Source organism: Cryptotermes secundus, unplaced genomic scaffold (genome assembly GCF_002891405.2).
Source record: "Cryptotermes secundus unplaced genomic scaffold, Csec_1.0 scaffold1350, whole genome shotgun sequence".
Lineage (NCBI taxonomy): Eukaryota > Metazoa > Arthropoda > Insecta > Blattodea > Kalotermitidae > Cryptotermes > Cryptotermes secundus.
In genome coordinates this window covers 966,686-982,600 of record NW_019739242.1, presented here as the reverse complement: position 1 = coordinate 982,600, position 15,915 = coordinate 966,686, and the positions used below count along the sequence as shown (strand labels likewise).

Below are 15,915 nucleotides of genomic sequence, written 5' to 3'. Positions count from 1 at the left end.
ATCGTTGAATTAACGAAACCGCACCCAGCAGCAAGACGACTGAGGACAACCTGGCCAGAAGACTTATATAACTAAAAGGTAGAGTACTGCCACTGGGCAGCTGCCGCCTTCACGACATAAGCACCCATCACATTTACTTATTACTTGCAGTGGTCAAGTAGATTGTAAATTGACGTAAATAAATAAATAAAAAAAAAATAAACTTGTTAAATATCTGCCGGAGGGAAAAATCGAAAGGAAGTTGCAAAAGCTCAAATTTTAAGCCCACAACATTTTTTCCGTAACTCTTGTGATTTTTATATAAATAATGGGGATCTTTATGCTGTAATACGAGAACATCAGGGCCCATTTTGCCACCTATCGTCCGCCCAGGCTCGTTTACTCTATTTACGAACATAACACATCGAAAAGTTGCGTTCAAGGAAAGAATACGTGTGGGCAATAACGCGCCACAAACGTTTCGCTATGCCTACGTTTCCTAACTTATTGAGCGTTACCAATACAGGCAGAAAGAGGCCTTTCGACGGAGAGATGTTCTATCGAATGTCTCGTATATTAAATAAAATACAGACGTCTACACTGTTAACTAAAAAGCAGGAGAAGATCGGTAATAAATAAATACACGTGCTTCAGCAACAGAGACCGCGAGGGTGGAGTAAATGCAGGCAAGCAGATGTTCCTCTCGTCTACAAGTTACAGATGCCTGACAGGTAGACCCTATATTTATGTTAAGACGCTCCCTCTGCGAGCGCCGTCGGAGCGTCCCAGTCCATACCGAACCCAAATGTCTGCCTCGACATACTCCGATAGCCAATACGCTTCGATACACGGAGTTCTAACTGCACAGATTTCCAGTGTTCTTATGTAGGCTTGAGTTTACAACCAGACCGCACAATTCAATCTCGCTGATGGGCTGCCATAAACGCATCCACACCGCACACACATGGCTCTATATTTCAGTAAGTTATAAAAATATGACGAAAATTCAATAGTGGTCTGGTGATGTACCACCTGATGTTCACCTATGAGGTAGGAACATGAAGTGATTTTTAGCATTAGTTACCTCTGAATTTGTGTCGACTGCCGTTTAAAGTAAAAGTCAATTCTATTAATATTGTAATTACCAAACACACCAGTATGCAGAATATAAAGAAGATAACAAGAGAGTTTAACTTAAAATATCGTTAATTAACGCCGAATTAATTTCTACCATTTGTAAGTTATTAACTCAATTTTATACAAATACATGTTGCAATATTATAAATATTATGTTTATGGACATTATTCATCGTCCTGTCTTTATCTTAAAACACAACGTTTCGGAGACTGGATTCTGACTCCGTCCTCAGGTAAAACCTACTCAGTGCACCTGTGCACACGCGTTCGGAGATAGGGATTAGCTGTATCGATTTGGTAGGTTTTACCTGAAGATGGCGACAAAATCCAGTTTCCGAAACGCTGTGTTTTGAAAAATAAACATGACGGTATAATACTAATACTAATGTATATACATAATACTAATGTACCATCGTCACAAACTTTTAGATTTTATTTATATTTGCAATATGTTCCTTAATAGTCCGATTAACGATAAATTGTATACCAGTAACATGTGGTTGCATTTAAATTATGTACATCATTAAACATACACATACCAACACCCTTCAGATGACAAATACAAGAATAAACATTGCCATTTGCTAAATTAATGCAACAATACANTTGAACCCACCCCCTTGTCTGAAATTTTTCTTCTGCGCATTCAAGGTTACTCTTGGCCTTGTTCGAAGTTACGTGACACTTGCTTTAACACGTGTGTAGGTGGCAATCAAATATAATTCCATATTACAAAACAAAACAGGATGCCCCAATTTAAGTACAAACTGAAACTACAAACTGTTATTGTCCCGCTTCTAACCGAAGTAAGCGCCATATACCAGTGAACCAGAAGACGAATGTAAAAAGTAAATAAGGGGTACCATGTAGAGAACTCGTAAAGAATAAATTCCTACTACATAAATTTACACTCATAACAGATCTGGTCCTATTAGTACTGTTATTTTATTTGGGGGGAAGAACTTATTATAGTGCGGTCGCATTTCGTGCGAGGATGCGTTCCTGAAGACCTCGCATAATTCAGGAGAAGTTTTGAAACATATGCGTGATTCTTATCGTTTATGGGATTCGCATTATTTAGAATTCTGATCATAAAATTAAAAAAAAAAAGTTAAAGCTATCCCTGTAACAGGCCGTGGAGGACCACAGGGTTCTGAGACGCCGAGGCTCCCACATGTTCTAGATATTCGGCTCACAGATGGCGGTAAGGTTGTCAGCCTTAGGCGCCAGCAGTCCTTTACCTCCCCAGGAAGATTCCTGGTACTCATTTCTGTTAAGAGGCTGAGTTCACCCGAGGTCCATAGTACGGCTACAAGGATTAGGCCAATTTAAAAATCCAATAGCCTCATCGGAACTCAAACCCGCGACCTTCCGGCGTGTAGTACAGTGCCTCAACCAACTATGCTACCGCGTACCCCGAAGAAGACTCAACAGGGCCTGTAAATAGGCATATAGATTGAAAGTACTTAGAAATATATCTTGTACATCAGCCGAGAGTCCAACCGGGCATCTGTCGCATACAAAGCCCAGAGAGTCAGCAATCGATAGATGTCGATACCGGAGTTACTAAAATAAACATTGTGACGCACTACTGCCCCTCTGCTGGAGGCATGAGGGCGGTTCTCGAAACGAAGCAGTCAGACTTTCATTGATCACTGTTTATGAAGATGCTTCAGTTGAGGATAAAAGATAGGCCTACACTCAGTTTCCGAACACATACAAATGAGGACGTGCTTCAGGTTATACTCACTGCGTTTCTGTCAGTGGACTCACTCCACAAATTCCTTCAGCAGCACGCTCCATTTCCATGCTATGAGTTAATCTGTGTGATAATGTTACAAAACTCAGCGATTTATTTCGTCTCTGCCGAAGTAATTACGAGCAAAGTGAATTCTTAGTGAGTGAGGTTTCTGAACATATACGTTTACGGAGATTGCCTAACGGTTTTAGCCTATTTTCCTTTCTTAAGAAAAGAGAATATGTTTATATGATCACCACACTGTCTGCTTGGACTCCTCATATTTCAACTTTTAAACAAGTTAACCGATTTTCACGAAAATTGGTGCGAACATTATGCCATTGGAAGTCACTAGAAAGTTGCTGTTTTTATATTTTGTAATAGTAAGGTAAATTCCCTGTGCTTAATTGGTGAAGCACTATGCCATGAACACATATAGGGAGCTGTGGAGGTATAGCTCCACCGTTCTTGACCCCCGCACTAGATGGAGGTAAGTGATCAGTTCACGCCCTGTCACTTTACCCCCACAGACAGATCCGCAGTACCCACTGGATAGGAGGTTGGGTGGGCCCCAGAGCCTGTCTGGACGACGTGGAGAAGAGAAAATTCTTGATTTCTTTTATTGCTAGTGGGGTGGGACTAAGTCCCTTGTACTGCGGCCACTTCTGGCCTATTGTACCAGCCACAGATGATAGGTGTGGCTGATTGTGGAGAAATTGGTGGAATGAAGATTGACAGGGGAAACCGAAGTACTCGGAGAAAACCCGCCCCAGCGCCACGTTGTCCACCACAAATTCTACTTGACCAGACCCGGGATCGAACCCGGGCCGCCGCGGTGGGAAGCCAGCGACTAACCGCCACACGGCGGACCGTCCTCCTGGATTAACGGGAAAAAGTTTGGCCGTTGACACAAGAACATTTAATTCAATAAACGAAGGTAATTATCAAACAATTGGTTTATTTAATTAAATGTTGTTTCGACGGCCAAACCTTTCCCCCTTAATTATGACACACAACATGAAGCTATTTAATTAATAAACACCCCACACAAATCAGTACCTCACATAAAACTGCTACCATCTGTAACAGGATACTTGATTAAAAGGTAAAGCTATCAGGGTTAACAGGCCGTGGAGGCCCACAGGGGTGTAAGACGTCGAGGCTCCAATATTTTCTCTAGATAATCGGCTCACAGATGGCGGAGATGTCAGCCTCACGCACCGGCCACCCTTTTCCCCCCAGGAAGATTACTGGAACTCATTTCTGTTAGAGGCTGAGTCGATCCCAGGGCCATTGTGCGGATGGAAAGATTAGGTCAATTGAAAAACCCAATAACCTCATAGGGAATCGAAACTGCGACCTTCCGGCTTGTAGCATAGTGCGGGGTACTTGACCACATCACAGAAATACGTTATTATTATTATTATTATTATTATTATTGGAGGGGGTGGGTTTCCCCATGCACCGCGACTAATAGTCTATTGTACGTCCCCCTTTGATATTCTACCAGTCGCCATACCCTACCGGTACTGGTGGGTGCTATCAGCCCCGTTCAGCCAACGAGGTCGGCCCTCGGTACCTCGATACTTCCCCCATCTACCAGAGGCATTGAAAACTACTTGGGCGGGAAACTGGCCTAATTTTGCTCAGAGGTCTCCTAGAGACATGAGGATCTTTTACGTGCCGTAAATCTACGACACGGGACCCACGGCTTAAAGTCCCTCCTGGAGGACTGGTTCCCTGAATTTTTCCGCCCTTAAAAGTTCCACGACCTCCGCCGGGTTTGAACCCGCGTACCTTGAGTCATGAGGAGGCCGCTCCAGAAATACGTTACTGTACCTGTCCATCTACGCTGAAAAGAGAAGGGTCATATCGTTGATGGGAGACCTAGTGACAGGGCCCGGTTAGCCAATAAACACGAACTAGTGAGTGGGTGAAATTGATAGCCTCACTTGAAAAATGACGGGATGTTTGGTCTACGCCGGTGTTCAAAATAGCCTGAAACTTGCACGAGCTGTCGCTTGTTCCGCTCTGTGACAGAGTAGTTCACGCTTTGGCCACGGGCAATCATGACCATCATGACTTGGTTGACTTGTAGCAGTATTATGCTTTGTTGTCTCTTGCGCAGTTATGATCTCTTCCTGGGTTAGGTATACGACTAGTGACATTTAGAAGAGAATTGAGAAATGTCGGCTAATAAGAAAGAGGTGTGAGCGAGAATACATCTTCGTCTCGTTATTGCACTGATATGTATGAAAGTTTAGCCCGAGCTGCAGCAGAATGACATATAAAAGACAAGAGATACAATCACGTCACCAAGATTAATGTTTATCTGCGCAGGCGCGCTGAGAGCTTGCCTCCGTTAAGATCTCGCACCACGAGGAGCAATACTGGAAGAGTGATCCATATTTCAGGAGATGGAAAGCTGCAATACAAGTTAATTATACGATATATATGGGCAGCACCCTTGCTTTGTGCTCAAAAGGTCTCTGGTTTGAATCTCGGCCATGATATCGGTTATCTTGGCTGAGGTATGCAGTAGTTGTCCTTGGTCCAGTTATGTTAATGCAGGATACTCCCACATCTTTGGCAAACCACCATCCATAATACAACCAGTCAACACGGATACAGTTGGTTAACATGAAACTAACTTTCCAGAATTAATTTTGATATGCTGATTCAAAATCTTGGAACAAAAAGATCGCACCACTTCACAATTTTGAATTTTTAATTTTTAATTAAATCAGTGTCCTTTTTTCTTTTAATTTTGCATTTCTTTGGCGTCCTTATAATTTTTACCAACGATAACGTGAGATCATCGGTAATTAATACTTATCCTCATTTAAATAATGTCATTATAGCTCAGTCGGTATAGCGACTAGGTACGGACTGGACGACCGAGGGGTTGGAGTTCGATTCCCGGTAGGGTCAAGAATTTTTACTTCTCCAAATAGTCCAAATAGTCCGGATCTGGGCTCCACCCAACCTCCTATCCAATTGGTACCGGGGGCTCTTTCCCCGGTGGTAAAGCGGCAGGGGCGTGAAGCTCACCACTCACCTCCAGCTAGTGCCAGGCCAAGAAAATATAGATCTATACATACGTCTTGATGGTGTAGTGCTTAATTAGTTAAGCACGGGGACAACTTAACTTTTTATCATTGTGTCAAACTATGACGTAAAGTTATATGTATTGGTCTGCAGAACATGTCGTACACCACAAAAATGTTAACGGGGAAAAACATTTTCTTTACTATCACTTCCGTGATCAACGGACACACTTTAGTTATAAAAACTTACTTCGTACACGATATCGAAAAAAGTGAATATAAGTCTTAAGAACTCCGTGGCCTTTAGTCCGCAAGCGAACCATACCGACCAAGCGACCGCCACTTGTAGGCGAAGTTAGTACCAACTTTTGCGGATAGAGGGTCTCACGTGGTCGGCGCAACGGATCCCCACAGCCGTTAATCTAGGTTTAGTAGATCGGAGCTGCTACTTTTCCATTCAAGCAGTTCCTCAATTATGCTCACGAGGCTGAGTGGACCCCGTTCCAGACCCACTATTTCACAGAAAATCTAGTAGCGCCGGGAATCGAACCCGGGACCTCTGGATCTGTAGCAAGGAATTCTGACCACTAGAGCATCTGTTACTTCGTGAAATTTACATTCAGAAAATTTCCATTGTATAGGCAAAACTAACGTGTTATAACCTTCAATGATTATAAACTCTTTTAACACTGACACTGAAGGATGGCACGACGGAATAAGTTTACAGTTTTCTGTTTATGACAAGATAGGGACTGAATGCAATGGACTACAGACATGAGGCAGTGTGTTTACTGCTTATATGGACACCAGTACAAGGAATTTCGGTACGTATCATAAATACATTGCGAGCGCAGACCTGTTTGTCTAGAAACAGGCCAAGTGATACATTCCCTCATGTCTTCATGGAATAGTGCATAACTAATTAAGCACAGGGGAAACTCTACCTCTTACCTGCGTTCAGCAGAAATCTGTTTCCTTTTAGATTCCACTGTACGCTAGCATAGCTCTGCATCACTCCAAACACGGTACATCTGAACTAACCACACCCTGAGATCGGACCAGAGTGATTCAATAGCCAGCGTTTCGCAACAGACTGCAGACTCCGCGACAATGCGGCCCCCATTTTAACTAGCCTCTTTTCTTAAATGTTATCGACACTCGAAAGGTCGCACGTCACTCTGGAGCACACAGACGATGAAGAAAGAGTTCGATATTACAGTAACGCAATTATACGGTTCAGAAACGTCCGAAGTTTAGATGGACAAGTAAACATCGTGTGCCTGCTCGTGGCTAGGAAACACGTAGTAGCAGCAATAGTAGTAGTAGTAGTAGTAGTAGTAGTAGTAGTAGTAGTAGCAGGATCAGCAGCAGCTGTAGCAATGGTGGTAGTAGTAGTAGTAGCAGCAGCAATAGTTATAGTAGTAGTAATAGCAGTTGTAGTGGTAGTAACAGGATCAGTAGCAGTTATAGCAATGGTTGTGGTAGTAGTATTTCTCCATTACAAAAAATGTGGTTTGATTGATGGTTACGGGATGTACACAGTGCTGTACAATAAACAGAGTCAGAGACAGAGTTACTTTACGACTGGCAGTTTCCCGCCCATCAATTCGTCGTGGCGTCAAGCCCACTGAGACTCACGATCAGTAATTTTATTTTCCAGCTGAACACTTGTGGCTATAGTCCTTACGTTACCTCCTCTCTGACGACAACAGCCACTGCTACGCAATACTTAAGCGAATAAACAGCGGTGTTATGCAACCCGTTTCTAGGGAACGGATCGGTAAACACATTCCCGCAGCAACGAATAAGCACGCAACAATAGAAGAATCCGTTTCTAGATAACGGATTGCCAAACACACAATAGGGGTTGTTGGAAACGGTGTTTTCCGTTCGGTCAGTGGAAAGTGGTTATAACGAGTTCAAGTGAGAAGAGTTAGTAGGGGTTCGGAATTCAAGGTGAGCAGTTAGCTAGAATAAGAATTGAGATGGCAGTTGAAGATGATGGCAAGCAAGGGCTTAAGACCGTGAAAAGAAGACTTAATGTGTGCTGCAGTTATAGTGAGACAATTATAAATCCGTTGCCAGGATACGACTAGTGAACACTGAGAACCCTAGCGTGTGTGCAACGGTGAATTGTAAAATGTGTAGATCAACGATAGCGCTGTAATTACGTGTAGTTCTGAGTAGTGTGTATAAGCGGTCAATAAATCCGATATCCAATCCGTATCCCGTCTACAGTTACTTGTACACGTGACAATATTTCTCTCTTCTCCACAGCCTTCAGATCTGCTCTGGGGCTCAACCACCCTCCTACGCAGTGGGTACTGAGGGCTATTTCCCAGGAGGCAAAGTGTCCGTAGAATGAAGCTGACCACTCACTTCCATCTAGCGCTGATGTCAAGAATGGTGGAGCAGAACCTCCACTGAACCTCCATGTATTCATTACATGGTGCCTAATTAATTAAGCGCAGGGATAACTTTATCTTCACGTTACACGTAATTTTATACAATAGCATTGTATGAAAGAAGTTGAACTGGTTCTGTAAAATACAAGTTATCTTCACTGTAACTGGTCAGGACTATATCTTTCATTGTTGCGGCTGGGTACAGCAACTTTGGTTCGCGTCTTCAAACCCACAACAGTTTGCCAAATTAGCTTATATAACTGACAGAGCACAACGGCACAAGATTCTTTTCGTCGCTAACAAACGCTAATAGACTCTCATTTCTTGTTTTCCTTGACACGATTTCAGAACAAAACATATCGTTTTAGAGCAAAGACGGAAAAATTTCGAGGTGTTAATAATACCAGTAACAAGCCTTACTTCAAATTCATATTCAAGCTCTGTGAGTTCAATTTTTCAGCCGTCAAAATGAGAGTATTCGGTTACATTCACCGACTTAAGATTCTGTTGCTGCTTAACCATAACTGCATTCTGTTGCTGCTTAACCATAACTTAATTCTGTTGTTGCTTAACCATAACTGCATACGATTCTACACTGCACAATACCGTTACAGCGACCTGACTAGTGAAATATGCCCAATCTCCGCTGTATGAAGGAACGAACGCTACGCTCTCCTGTCTGCCGGCAGCGTGTTATTTGGGACTGTACTATCTACAAATCAGCGAACTTTCATGTAAGCGGTGGCAGCCATTTTGTGTTTCAAACTTCATATATAGGCAAGTTCATTAATGTCGGCCTTTTCATTGTTCTGGTGGCTCTTCACTGAGACGACCGGGTTCAGACAGAGCCAAACCACGTCGGATTTAAACAGTCTGGTTCCATATCGAAAGGCAGCTTCATAAACGGCCGAAGATCCCGTGCATGGAGTTTGCTAGTTCGTAAACGTTAAAGCTGTCCCTCTGCGCAACTAATTAGGCAATAAACAAAGAAGACGTATTGGGGAGTAGGTGTAGAGTTCCACGTATTTTTGGCCTCGGCACTAGTTGGAGGTGAGTGGTCAGTTTCAAGCCCTGGCGAAAGAGCCCCCGGTACCCACTGGGCCCCAGAACAGGCTTGGAAGATGTGAAGAAATGAGAAATTCTACCCCTACCTGGACTCCAACTTCGACACCTCAGCCGTTTAGAACGCAGCCAGTCTGCGCTGTCCCAGCTTCCATTGCTAGACAGTTAAATGGGAAGCACGAATGGCAGTGCAAGCCTACAAATTACGCGACGTAAAGACAATGAAATGGGATTATCTGATATTGTATGGAGGGCTGGAATTTCTAGATCATTCATATGTAAGAGTACGATATTGCGAAGTGACTGTGGTGGAGGGAACTTCTTCACAGGTCAGGCCTGTATGACGAGATGAAGGTAAAGGTGAAATTTTCTTACTTACTCATGGAGCTAAGCCATTCTTGAGGAACTGCCAATTTTGCAGCTACTCAAGAACTTCCCAGCATTTTATGGAACCCGAAGGTTCATTACCGTGTTCACATAGAGCCCTCCACTGGTCCTTATCCTGAGCCGGATCAATCTAATCCATACCATCCCATCCTATCTCTCTAAGATCCATTTTAATATTGTCCATCCATCTACGCCTTGGTCTTCCCAGTGGTCTCTTTATTTCTATCTTTTCCACAAATATCCTATATGCATTCCTCGTCTCCCCCATTCGTGCTACATGCCCTGCCCACTCCTTGACTTGATTCTAATTATACTTGGAGAAGAGTACTGTGCTGAATTAAGCATCATGCCATGAAGACGTAGGGAGAACAGAGGGACACACATATTCTTAAGGAGAACAGTCAGCTTCACGCCACGACCGCTTTGTTCCCGAGGAAAGAGCTCTCAACACTCACTGGATAGGATGCTGGGTGGGGCCCAGAGCCGGTTTGGACGCTATGGAGGAAAAAAACATATATTCTCCCTGCCAGCAATAAAACATGACTCCATTTGTAAAAGTCTGTCCACTCCCCAATTTCCGTTAAAGTGTTAATTTAATGATTACATAAAGTAACAGTGGGTGGCCTGCATTACCTTCAGCATTAAGGTCGAGTAGCGTCCATGTAAACAGGCCATTCTCCTCCTGTCTGAGAAGCCACAGAAAATGCAAGCGAGGTTTAGAGCAACAAGTTGATCTCATTAAATATTCACCAAATCGAAAAGTGTTTTCATACGCCGAGAGAGCTTCCTCCGGAGAGCAAGGAGCTGCGATTAATAATGTATGGAGTTTTACCTCCACGTTTATATGAGTACACCTTCATAGCATCAGTGACGTACACTTCCACAAGGTTAAAGCGGCGGGAGTGTCAATGTGACTGACGACTTCCACCTAGTGCCCACAGTCAGAGTGCAATTTAATGAACCCTTGTATGAACGTTCAGCTTTCGACGCCTCGATACAGCAGTGGCCGACAGTGACGTCAGTGGTGCCTGTTTCCACTTGGCTAGGCGCTCTTCCAGCTCTACTCCTACGGTTTATGTGCGAGCTCTGTTCAACTGAAGTCCATCTGCTCTACGTCAAACCTTGCGTAGGCAATCTTACGGTAGAAAAGTGCTGACTATGCCACCGTGTATGAATACAGGAAGTATGTTGAAAAATGTATCTAGTTAACTTTCTAATGGACCGATCACGGTGGCCGCGCGGTCTAAGGCATGAACTGTCTTCGCTTCCTCGGACGCTGGGATCGTGGGTTCCAAATCCATTCAATGCATGGATGTCTGTGTACGTTTATTCTGTGTTTGTATTGTCCTGTGTGTAGGTAGCGGCCTTGCGACGGGATGATCACTCGTCCAAGGTGTTCTACCTTCTGTGTAAAAAAAAAAAAAGACGAAAATGAACAACCCGCCAGGGGCCAAGAAAGGGCTGTAAAACCATTGATGAATGAAATTAATGAAGCTCTCTAATGACGTCGTTAACTGACGATGTTGCACCCTCGTTACCACGGGAGACGGAATTTCCCACAGACATGCTGGCTACATTTGCAAGCTTCGACGGTTGGTGTTGAAATGAAGATATGACAACAGCCCTATATTCTTCGGCCAGGGTTGGCGGTTGCTGCTCCACCAGCCGGTGGGACTAGGGATCATTAAATCGCGACTTCATTATAGAGTGAGAAGCTCAGTTTCCACTCGTCCCACCCGGCTTCACGGAGTGGGGCTTATGTACATGGGGACCACAATTAAGATTTGTCTATCTGTGGCTCTACAGCCCTTTTGTTGGACCTCGGGCGCTTTCTCAGTTTCTTAATCTATACACAGTCGGCAGGGCTTCTTGGACGGGGGATCAGCCCGTCGCAAGGCCGCTACCTACACACAGAACACAAACATCCACGCCCTGAGTGGGATTCGAACCCACGCTCACAGCGTTTAAGCGAGCGAAGACAGTTCAAGCCTTAGACCGCGCGGCCACTGTGATCGCCACTATTAACATTTTTTTCCCTTGGCACTACAGCCCCAGTGCGCCTTGGCCTACCTCCATGAACTTCTCCGTTCACTTGGGTTTTTCTAGATCTTACACATTCAGTAGGACTCCTTGGGCGGGTGATCAGCTCGTCGCAGGGCCTCTACATGTACACAAACACAGAAAAACGCGCACACACAAACTAAACATCCATGCCCTGAGGGGGTTCGAACCCACGATCCCGGTTTCCAAGCGAGCGAAGACAGTAGGCCTACATGCCCTAGAACTATTAACATTTACATTTTTATATTTTCAAAACGTGGACATTGTATAAAAGACTACCATGCACAATTTTGTGTATGAAGAATGTGATGCAATTTGTCCTAAAGAAAAGCCCTTCTTGCGACCGCTATGAATGGGTACCCTTCACTTTAGTCTCCTTTTTGAAACTTTCCCCTGAAACACTAATTGCAGCCCAATTTTGTCTCACTACTCTGGTTTATGTTTCCGTGTTTCTGAGACTACTTAACAGCCCCTCTTCCAGCTCATGTGTTATACCAACGTCTGGGAGGATGTATTTGAATTACGAACCAAGAAATACAGACCTATAAAAGAAAGAGGCGGTGGCCTGTTTCAAAATATCCTAGTACTTGCCTTGAACTGCAAAAGAGCATGAGCCTTCGGGCCGAGAATCGAACCTAGGATATCCAAAAGAAATAAGAAGCAGAAGTGTTAATCGTCACATGGTATGTGGTAACATGTGTCAAGGTCTGAAATTACCAGGGGCGAACTGGATATTCGAGGAATGTTTCAGGCTTTTGGAGCTCAGTAAAACTTCAGTAATTGCTAGTTAAAGAACTGACTAGCTAAGCAATTAACGATCTGGTAGCTGAACCCGAAGTTTCAACACCGCTAAACCGCAATTAGACAAGAACCCGAGTCAGTTCATCTACTTCCCATCACCACGATTCATTCCCCCAGAATTCGCGCTTAATATTGTCACGTGTAGGGTGGTACGCGTGACGAAAATAACGGATTACAGTTTGGATAATTGGATTTATTATCACCTTGGTTACAAGTTCTCTTAATCGTACTTAAATATAGCGCTATCGCTGACTTACACAATTTCGAATTCACCGTTGCACATTCACTAGGCCTGTCCGTCGTCACTAGAGTTCTCCTTGCAACGGCTCTCAAAACAGGAACTAGAAATTCAAATCATTATGAAGTCTTCTCCCTATTTCGTCTTCAATCACTCTGGAACCTCTTCTGGACTCACTCCTCCAGCTTACTCTATTCTGTCAAGTCAAATTCAAATTCACATTGCGACTGACGGTCAGTCAGTCAGTCAGTCAGTCAGTCAGTCAGTCAGTCAGTCAGTAAGTTTTGGTGTCGAGCCCCAGACCAGATACTCGTATTTATTACTGTTTGACAGTTACGGTCTTGTTTTTGTGGGGCGCCCTCTCTGACGATAGGACGGGTCTGTCTTTTACATACGCTGATGGCCCTTGAAAGAGCAGTCTTTCTCGGGTCCGAGGTCCGAGTCCCTGTCTCAGATTTGAGACTTCACTTTTAGTCGCCTCCTACGACTTGCAGTTCACGGTGGAGGTATTCGACCCCGCCCCCACACGGGGTTAATTCTGTCACTGCGTTCATTTCTCTTATAAGCCTTCTGCACAGACACCACGGAAAACAGCGTCTCTATTGTTTTTGACGTCACTGCTTACGCGGAAGTGTGTTTACCGAGCCGTTGCTTAGAAACGGATTGCACAGCCCCGTTATTCTACTGCTGCTTGGCGCAGACCGCATATAAAAAACAGCCTAATATATTGTTGCGTAACCTAGCAACGGGCTATTTACCAAGAGTCTGTCTCCGCGGGAACTTGTTCACCAATACGTTGCCTAGCAATGGATGTACATGTAACAATATTCTGGGTTACGACACGTGTGGCCTGTAGATTTCACCAGTGTTCAGAAGCTTTAACGTTGCTTCTACCTTTAAGGCGGTAGCACCACTGGTAATCACCTACCAGACTACACGGTGTCATAACCCTGAAGATAACGACCTACATTTTCACCGCCTTCAAAATCTCACCTCGATGTTATCCTTCCTAAAGTAGCCATTCCCCCGCCTAAATTTCATATTCATTTTCGATCTGTATACAACCTCCTATTTCATATCCTGTCTATTCTTATTTAATTAACCTAACAATACCAAGAGACCAGAAGAAATCACGAACTTCTTCATTATACACTCATAATATCCTAAGGGTTAATGTACTTCATTCCTCTACTGTTTCAATTACAGAACCACAGAGAAACTGCCTCAAAACGTGAAATAATTCAGCTAAAGAGTGGGCAAGGGATGAACCACACATTTGCATTCCCTGTATCCAGTGGCACAGTACTCACGCTTTCCCCACCACATGGAGTAATAACTCATATGCATGTCAGCTTTACATCATTAGTGCATGAATTGAGCTAATTACCTTTGAATCGGGTCGTCATCTTATATTCTCCTACGTCTGCCGTGTTGTGCTGTTGGAAATCTGTAATCAAAGATAAAAAAATGTCCATTACTAGACAGATAATGTGAAGTGCTTAATTATCAAGCGGATGTAATGCAGAATTATGATCATGATACGTGTACTAATGTTCAGAAGGACAGCAACGGAGGCCCGGTTAAAGGACGTAAGAACATGTCGATGTTCGTCGAATAATAACCCAGCCGTCATTATGCAAACTAAATCTGTCAATGGGATGGGATGAACATGTAGCACGCATGCAGTTAGTATACGGGATATTTAACGCTGGGATAGGTGCCTCAGCAGCAAGAGACATTCAATTTAATTAAGGGAATGTTTCACTACACATTTTCTCTGTAATCCACCTACCCACCTACCTACCTATCTCTGGCTCTACAGCCCTTTGTTGGGCCTTAGCCGCTTTTTTTTTTAAGTTTCTCGACCATTTTACAGTCAGTAGAACCCCTTTGATGGGAGATCAGCCAGTCGTAAGGCCGCTACTGCACACGGAACAGCATAAACACAAAATAAACGCAGACATACATCCATGCCTCAAGCGGGATTCGAACCCACGATCCCACTGTTTGATCAGGCAAATGTCTTCGACCTTACAGGCACGAGAAATTTGATACATTCTGTTCCAAAGTCTGGGCTGGAGACAGGGAGTGGCATGACTACGGTTCAACATGGGATATCATCCACTGTCAATATCACAATTAGCGTCATTTATGCCTCTTTTTTTTTTTCTTGGCACTACAGCCCAAGAGGGCCTAGGCCTACCTCCATGAACTTCTCCGTTCACTTCGGTTTTTCTAGATCTTACACATTCGGTAGGACTCCTTGGGCGGGTGATCAGCTCGTCCCAAGGCAAACACAGAAAAATGCACACACACAAACTAAACATCCATGCCCTTAGTGGCATTCGAGCCCACGATCCCGGTTTCCAAGCGAGCGAAGACAGTACATGCCTTAGACCGCTCGGCTACCGTGACCGGCAGTGCCTCTTTTAGAGAACGAAATAAATGTAAGACTCTCCAACTCTGTCCAGCTTTCACCATTCCTTACATCTTATATCACTGATTAATCTTTTCTGAATACCAGTGGGTTATCCGAAAACTCAGTGGACATACTCGTATCTCTCTCGCATTATATAGTATTTTACTGTACAAATTCCGGTTTGCTGTTCCTTCTGCTCTCAAAGTGGATGTAGTTACACTCAGTGTCGGACAGATGGCCTGGACTCATCATTCAGACGTGCATACTTTCACACGTCTCGCAATTATGCAAGCTAATGTCATATAGTTTGCGTGTGATCACACAGGACGTGCACGTCGGGTAAATCGTTGAAATAACGTAGTACGCTCCACAGGCTATACACCCGTCACTGATCTACTTTTGTAACTGTAAGTTTTGTGTGATATTTAAATAATTTAAGACGATGGAAGGAGGAAAGGGATGATGGAACGGACAAACAGAAGGTGCGGAAAATGAAAGGCGAAAAGGAGGAAAGTAAATAAAGATAAAAAAAAAGGGTCTCAAAATTTCCATTGAATTTTCAACAGCATTACACTACATGACAATAGAAAAATCAACGTCTTTATGCAGTATTAAAATCTGATAGACGCCATAAACACACA

General features: G+C 43.8%; 1 protein-coding gene across 6 annotated transcripts in view; it reads right to left on the bottom strand.

Moving 5' to 3' along the window:
* The window catches only part of LOC111871901 (Ca(2+)/calmodulin-responsive adenylate cyclase), a 375,443-nt gene that overhangs the window by 268,725 nt on the left and 90,803 nt on the right, over positions 1-15,915 (bottom strand). For all 6 annotated transcript variants that reach the window (XM_023865290.2, XM_023865293.2, XM_023865296.2 and 3 more), the window contains exon 2: positions 14,243-14,302. The gene's annotated coding sequence lies outside the window, so the exon portion shown is untranslated. The remainder of the gene's footprint in view (positions 1-14,242; positions 14,303-15,915) is intronic.